Genomic DNA, 8740 nt, shown 5'->3' on the forward strand with positions numbered 1-8740 from the left:
ATCACCAACACTTGGTGTATTTATGGGCCACTTGTCGTTGTATTTATTATTGTATATTATAACTTTGTAAATTATTGTATGTATGAATTTATTTTACTTCTAAGTTGCAAAAGATTACTTACACGTGTTTCTATAAATATTATTTATATAAAAATGATATATTTTTGTCTTTTGATTTACTTGAGCTGAAAATGACTGAAAATTGTTTAAAACTTATATGTAAACCTTGCAGGGTTCTGATTGGTATTCCGGGTAATGAGTATCAATCGGGACATTGCGGCGGTTGTCATGGCCCTGAGGGAGGTTCTGGGTCGTGACAATTCGAATGGTATCAGAGCTTTCGGTTTAAAAGCATATGATTTTTAAAGAAGTTTTTTATTTTTAAAGTTCTTGGATTTAAAGTTATTTTAAAATAATTTACAATGTCAGCGTGGCCCAGTTAAGATTAGTTAGTTGCATGTAATTACATATAGAGTCTTAAGTCGTCTAAACCAATTCTATTCCTTTTGTAGATCATTATGCCTCCTCGACGTGAACTACCACCTATCACTAGATCTACCGGTAGAGGAAGAGGTCACCCCAGACAGAGTCTGTCAGATTCCATAGAAGAGGAGTCGGCTGGGTCTTCTTTTAGAGTAGTTCTTGCTACTGAGTCTACTGACATTCCTGTACCTCCTCCACCACCTGTTGCTACTCCTGGCGTACCTACCATGTCACCCGAGGTAGCTTAGGCATTAGCGACTTTTCTCACTACTTGTACGAGCCAGGCTATCATGACCTGGAACCTCCCTCGGGCCCATGATAACCGTCGCGACGTCCCGATTGACACTCATTATCCGGAATGCCAATCTGAATCCCACAAGGCTAACAAATCAGTTTCTTGCCTTTCCTGTGAGCAATCGTTGTTAAATATCGAGTTTTAAGAAAATATAAACTATTTTAGATCGAAAACAATCAAAATAAATTTTTTGCCACATAGGGGTATTTTGGTCATTTTTACCAAAAAATTTTGAAACCTGATAAAGATACAACGTATGGTAGAAAAATATCCACTGTCAATTAAAAATAAATTTTTTTGTAATATAAATCATTCATTTAGAGTCAAAAGTTGGCTAATTAAACTAAATAAAAATATTTGATAATATATTTCATTTTCTTATAAAACAATTGTTATAGAACTATACATAAATAATTTTTGTAGCGTGAGAATAAAATAAATTCATACATACAATAATTTACAAAGTTATAATGTACAATAATAATTACAATGACAAGTGGCCCATGAATACACCAAGTACTGGTGATAGTAACCTACTGTCTGTGAGGTAGAGAGGTCAACTGGAATCCTCGACAAAATAGGGTATCTACAAGCTGCCACAGATCTGAAATGTTTGAAAAGGAGGTGGGTGGGATTTTGCAATCCCAATGAGTAAACAGACATTATCATAAATATTTAAAGGCGAGTAAAATGGAGGCAAGTTTAAACAACAAATCACAAACCATTTTATAAGGTTTTCAATTTCTTTCTTAAACCATAAAACATTTGTAATTTACCAAAACAGTTGTCAAGGCTTATAACCTTTATTAAAAACATGGCTCAAGCCAAAATCTAGTCCTCGGGGATACCTTGGCCGAGGCATCTAACCAAGCCCGTCAAGGTTGTTAAGATATTTACATGTTAAACACATTGTAATTTTGAAAACAAGTCGTTCCTTGACGTTGGCCGAGTTACACATTCACATGGGGGTTCGACGTGAAGTGAACTCGAACACTACCCCAAGAGTTACCTTCCTCGCCTCCACAATCGGAGTAACTATGAAACCGGGTTTGTCGTGCCCCTATAATAGGCAGTCCACGGAAACCCATCACTGCAGTGACTAAACCCACCAATTTTAATAAAATTTCGACAGTATAACGTGGCTTTTATTTATTTATCCAGCCTGCATAGTAAAAGACAGCTTACATTCTACAATTTTTCAAGATATAGCCTGCAATTATAAAATATAGCCACATATACTCATATATCATAAGTCATTCATAAGAAAATATATTTTTCAAGACAGTTGGTAGCCTCCAATTACTCAATTTCATAATCAACACAATATATTTTTATTTGTCACATTTATTTCTAAAACATCAAAAATCCCGTTTTAATCTCATTTTCGTTTCATAAAATACATAAAGAGCATTTAAAATAAACTCTAGATAATTTACAATAATAATAGGTTTACTCACCATTTGTACAGATAAAATGCTTCCTAGGTTCCCCGATCACTATTGGTCGGGTACGACTTCCTTGCCTTTACTAGAAGGCTCTCCTCCTAGACACATTGCAAAATTTACCCAATTCACCACATTGATGCTAAATCACTATATAATTGACTTAAATCCTATACTAATGCATGGTATGAAATGCAATAGCCTAAAACAGTTTAAACGCGGTATTAACCTATTTTTGGCACTTTACCCGATAAATTGCTAACGTGCTCCATTTTAGCTCTAAATCATCCCATTCTCTCTCCAACATTTCTAACCATTAAATATCAGCCAATAACCTTCTAAAATCACCAAAATCAGTTCACTTTCCTACTTGGAAAATTCGGCCAAAAATGGGACATTAACTCGGTAAATTTTCTACTTTATTTTTCTATTACATTTAACCATTTTTCATCATTTTCTCTTCATTTCTCTTAGAATAAAAATCAGATCATCATCATTGTACCTCATTGCAGATTCGGCCAAGGGTGGGTATTGTGAAAATTTAATGCTTTCTTGCCCAATTTAATTTCTAAACACATTTAACTAACTAAAACTATCAATTTAACTAAAAATCAAAACCTAAAAATTTCAATTTCTCCCCCCTTGAAATTCGGCCAGCCCTTGATGTCACTTTTAGATCTCTCTCCTCAAGCATGCTAAATGGAAACAAAGGCATAGGAAAGGTAGAAATCAAGCTAAAGTCAAAAAATCTTACCGATAGAAACGTAAACGGGCGAAAAACGCGAATTTCCCTTTGAATTTTCTTGTTTCTCTTTGGTTTTTCGTTTTTTCTTCCTTTCCTCTCTATTTTCTCTCTTGTTCTCTCTTATGGCCGGCCATCACTTAAAATGGGGTTTAAATGGATTGACTTTTCATTAAAATAATATTAAATCATTAAAAAGTGCCATGTGTCACTTTTCCATTAGCCCATTTTTAAAATTTCATCCATTTGTTTCCAAATTTTCACCATACACTTGTCCCACATATCCATAGCTTAGATAAAATTCTCAGACTTATCCAAAGTCTTGGTGGAATAATTTTTGAAATTTACACTTTTTCCCCCATAAAAGTGAAAAATTACATTTTTGCCCTAAAAATTGAAAAATTGCCCATAAGCATATTTTTCATCCCTTATACTCATGCCATTCTCCAATTTGTCAAATTTGATCTAAATTCTCTCAAAATCTCAAATTTTTTTCGTAGGTGGTAAAATTACGATTTTACCGCTACACTCCAAAAATCACCAGAATTAAACTTTTTCACTTCCTATCATTAAATTATGCTCCAAATAGTTAATCTTGATAAAAAATTTCACTCCATGATTAAATTATTATCTTAGGTGGTAAAATGACGATTTTTACCCCTGAACATCAAAATTTTCAATTTTACCCCTAATGAACCCTCGAACTCCGAGCAATCATTTTTAGTCATTCCTGGACTATAAAATATTAAATTTCATCCTACAATTCCTAGTTGAACTAGTTCGAGGTTAAATCAACTCAAGTGTACAGTTAGGTACAATATCGGGTTTCGTCTATTCTTAGGTGCTTTCCTAGCATAATAACATGCTACTCAGTGCATGTATGTCATGACATTTGTTTATAGGGTCGGGTTTTACACAATCTCAAGCTGGTCAAGTTCCACCTGCTGTTTCCCCTATAAAAGCCCTAATACCACCACCTTCTATTCTACCCCAAACACCGGACGTCTCCATTTCTAAGAAATTGAAGGAAGCTAGACAGTTAGGTTGTATCTTGTTTACTGGTGAGTTGGATGCGACCGCAGCTAAGGATTGGGTTATTCAAGTATCGGAGACACTGATAGATATGGGATTAGATGATGAGATGAAATTGAAGGTGGCTACATGGTTATTTGAGAAGAGAGCCCGTACCTAGTGGAATTCAGTAAAGTCTCGCTCTCCTATACCGGTGACTTGGACGAATTTCCTCCATGAGTTCGATGGTCAGTATTACACTTATTTCAATCAGAAAGAGAAAAAGAGAGAATTTTTGAGCTTGAAACAAGGGAACATGACCATTGAGGAGTATGAAACTTGTTTAACGAGCTGATGCTTAATGTACCTGAGTTGGTGAGATTGGAACAAAACCAGCTAAACTATTTTGAGGAAGGACTCCGTAATGAGATACGATAGCATATGATAGTGACTGGAAAAGAGTCATATAAGGAAGTTGTGCAGATGGTCTTACGGGCTGAGAAGCTCATCACTGAGAATAGAGGAATCCAAGCTGAGTTTGCAAAGAGAAGGAATCCGCCTACATTCCTGGGTCAGTCTTCAAAGAGAGGCAGAGATTCGACATCTACTGCAAGAAGTAATACCTCAGCGTCTGTGGCATCCACTAGACCTCCATCTCAGTAGTCACAGCCGAGATCTTCTAGACCTGATCTGCTCATAATGAGTAGTCAGGGGGCGACTTCAGGAGGATTGGACAGATGCCGTAATTACGAAGGATTTCATGTTGGGTCATGTAGAATGCTTGTAACATGTTTTCAATGCGGCCAATAGGGGCATATTAAGAGAGATTGTCCTCAAATGAGACGGGGTACAATAGCTACTTCTACTCCTCTGACTCGTCCTAGTATATCGTGGAGAGACACTTCGAGATCATAGTCCAGACAGGGCCTAGTGATACGGTCAAGCATGGGGAGTAATACCCCAAAGCAACCATCTTCCAAACCGTAACCCCAGATTTCGACCAGGGTTTTTGCAGTGACTGAGGATGAAGCCCGGGTTTGACCTAGCATAGTGACAGGTACTATGATTGTGTTTGATAGAGATGCACATGTTTTGATAGATTCGGGCTCCGATAGATCATACGTGAGCATATCATTTGCATCATTCTCATATAGGAACCTGTCACTATTAGAGGAAGAGATTATAGTGCATACTCCGCTAGGCTAGCGGTTAGTAAGAAATATGTATTATAGAGACTGTGGTATTAAAGTTAGGGAAGAAGAATTTATGGGTGATTTAATTCCTTTGGAGATTCGGGACTTTGATTTGATCTTGGGTATGGATTGGTTGTCCACTCATCGAGCAAAGGTGGATTGTTTTAAGAAAGAAGTGATTCTCTAGAGTTCAGAGGGAGCAGAAGTTGTATTTATGAGGGAGCGTCTAGTATTACCATTTTGTGTAATCTCGACCCTCAAAGCTTTGAAATTGGTGCGAAAGGGATATCCGACATACTTAGCTCACGTGATTGATATATCAAGGGAGAAACCTAAGTTAGAGAATGTCCCTGTAGTAAGTGAGTTCCCTGATGTATTTCTTGATGAATTACCGGGACTTCCTCCCTATTGTGAGTTCGAATTCACCATTGACTTACTTCCAAGTATTGCCCCTATCTCTATTCCTCCATATAGAATGGCTCCGATAGAGTTGAAGGAGTTGAAAGTACAGTTGAAAGAGTTAGTGGACAAGGGTTTTATACGCCTAGTACATCTCTGTGGGGAGCACCGATTTTATTTGCGAAAAAGAAAGACGGTACACTTCAGTTATGTATAGATTACCGGCAGCTTAACAAAATGACCATTAAGAACAAGTATCCGTTGTCGAGGATTGATGATCTTTTCGATCAATTACAGGGAGCTACAGTGTTTTCTAAGGTTGATCTGAGGTCTGGGTATCATCAGTTGAGGATCAAAGAACAGGATGTACCCAAGACAGCGTTCAGGTCACGGTACGATCATTATGAGTTCTTAGTCATGCCTTTTAGGTTAACTAAAGCACCGACAGCTTTTATGGATCTCATGAACAGGGTGTTCCACCTTTACTTGGACAAGTTTGTTATTGTGTTCATTGATGACATCCCGGTTTAGTCGAAAGATAATGATGAGCACGATACCCACTTGTGTATAGTATTACAAACTTTGCGGGAAAGATAGTTGTATGCAAAGTTTTCGAAGCGTGAGTTTCGATTACAGGAAGTGGTATTCTTAGGACACGTAGTATCAGGAGCTGGAATATATGTTGATCCTAAGAAGATAGAGGTAATTTTACAATTGGAGCAACCTAAGATGGTGACGAAGATTCGTAGTTTCCTCGGATTAGCTAGTTATTATCGGAGGTTTGTTCAAGGGTTTTCCTTAATAGCAGCTCCTTTGACTCGTCTAACTCATAAGGGAGTTAAGTTTGAGTGGGATGATGTTTGTGAGAATCGATTTTCGGAGCTAAAGAACCGATTAACCTCTGCTCCCGTTTTAACACTTCTTGTGAGTGGTAAGGAATTTATAGTTTATAGTGATGCCTTAAAGTTGGGGTTGGGGTGCGTACTGATGCAGAATGAAAAAGTTGTGGCTTATGCTTCTAGACAGCTAAAGAGGCATGAAGCAAATTACCCTACCCATCATTTAGAGTTAGCAGCTGTGGTTTTTGCTTTAAAAATCTGGAAGCATTACTTGTATGGGGAGCATTGTCGGATATTTACGGATCACAAGAGTTTAAAATATTTTCTCACTCAGAAGGAGCTTAATTTGAGGCAAAGGCGATGGTTGGAGTTGATAAAAGATTATGACTTGATGATAGACTATTATCCGGGAGAGGCGAACGTTGTAGCTAATGCCTTAAGTCGTAAGTCTTCATCGTCTTTAGCAGTACTTCAGAGTTGTTATTTTTCAGCATTATTGGAGATGAAATCTCTTGGGGTCCAGTTGAGAAATGGTGAGGATGGATCCTTATTGGCAAGCTTCATTGTGCAACCTTTGTTACTTAATCAGATCAAGGACATTCAGAGGTCTGATGATGAGTTAAGAAAAGAAATTCAAAAATTGACCGATGGGGGAGTCAGTGAGTTTAGATTTGGAGAGGATAATGTCTTAATGTTTAGAGATTGAGTTTGTGTTCTTGAGGGAAACCAGCTAAGACAGGCAATCATGGAAAAAGCCCATTCATCTGCCTATGCATTACATCCTGGAAGCACTAAGATGTATAGGACTATCAGGGAGAATTATTGGTGGCCGGGTATGAAGCGAGACATAGCAGAATTCGTAGCAAAGTGTCTCGTATGTCAGCAAGTTAAGGCGGAGCATCAGAGGCCAGCAGGTACACTTCAGTCTTTACCTATTCCTGAGTGGAAATGGGAGCATGTAACTATGGATTTTGTTTTTGTCACAACGCGGAACCTCCCTCAGGCCCATGACAATTGCCACGACGCCTCGATTGACACTTATTATTCGGAATGCCAATCGAAACTCCGCAAGGCTAGCGAATCAGTTTCTTGCCTTTCTTGTGAGTAATCGTTGTTAAATATCGAGTTTTAAGAAAATATAAACTATTTTAGATCGAAAACAATCAAAATAAAGTTTTCGCCACATAGGGGTATTTTGGTCATTTTTACCAAAAAATTTTGAAACCTGATAAAGATACAACGTATGGTAGAAAAATATCCACTGCCGATTAAAAATAAATTTTTGTAATCTAAATCATTCATTTAGAGTGAAAAGTTGGCTAATTAAACTAAATAAAAATATTTGATAATATATTTCATTTTCTTATAAAATAATCTTTATAGAACTATTCATAAATAATTTTTGTAGTGCGAGAATAAAATAAATTCATACATACAATAATTTGCAAAGTTATAATGTACAATAATAATTACAATGACAAGTGGCCCATGAATACACCACGTATTGGTGATAGTAACCTACTGTCTGTGAGGTAGAGAGGTCAATTGGAATCCTTGACAAAATAGGGTATCTACAAGCTACCACAGACTTGAAATGTTTGGAAAGGAGGTGGGTGAGATTTTGCAATCCCAATGAGTAAACAGACATTATCATAAATATTTAAAGGCGAGTAACATGGAGGCAAGTTTAAACAACAAATTACAAACTATTTCATAAGGTTTTCAATTTATTCCTTAAGCCATAAAATATTTGCAATTTACCAAAATAGTTGTTAAGACTTATGACTTTTCTTAAAACAAGGCTCAAGCCAAAACTAATCCTTGGGGATACCTTGGTCGAGGCATCTAACCGAGTCTGCCAAGGTAGTTATGATATTTACATCTGAAACACATTTTTATTTTTAAAACAAGTCGTTCCTTGGTGTTGGTCGAGTTACACATTCATGTGGGGGTTCGACGTGAAGTGAGCTCTAATACTACCCCAGGAGTTACCCTCCTCGCCTCTACAATCGAAGTAATTATGTAACCAGATTTACCGTGCCCCTCTAATAGGCAGTCCATGAAAACTCGTCATTGTAGTGACTAACCCACCAATTTTAATAAAATTTCGACAGTATAACGTGGCTTTTATTTATTTACCCAGCCTGCATAGTAAAAACAGCTTACATTCTATTCCAATGCAATTATAAAATAAAGCCACATATACTTATATATCATAAGCCATTCATAAGAAAATATATTTTTCAAGACAATTGGTAGCCTCCAATTACTCAATTTCATAATCAACACAATATATTTTTATTTGTCACATTTATTTCTAAAACATCAAAAATCCC

The sequence above is a fragment of the Theobroma cacao genome, chromosome 7 (genome assembly GCF_000208745.1).
Source record: "Theobroma cacao cultivar B97-61/B2 chromosome 7, Criollo_cocoa_genome_V2, whole genome shotgun sequence".
Lineage (NCBI taxonomy): Eukaryota > Viridiplantae > Streptophyta > Magnoliopsida > Malvales > Malvaceae > Theobroma > Theobroma cacao.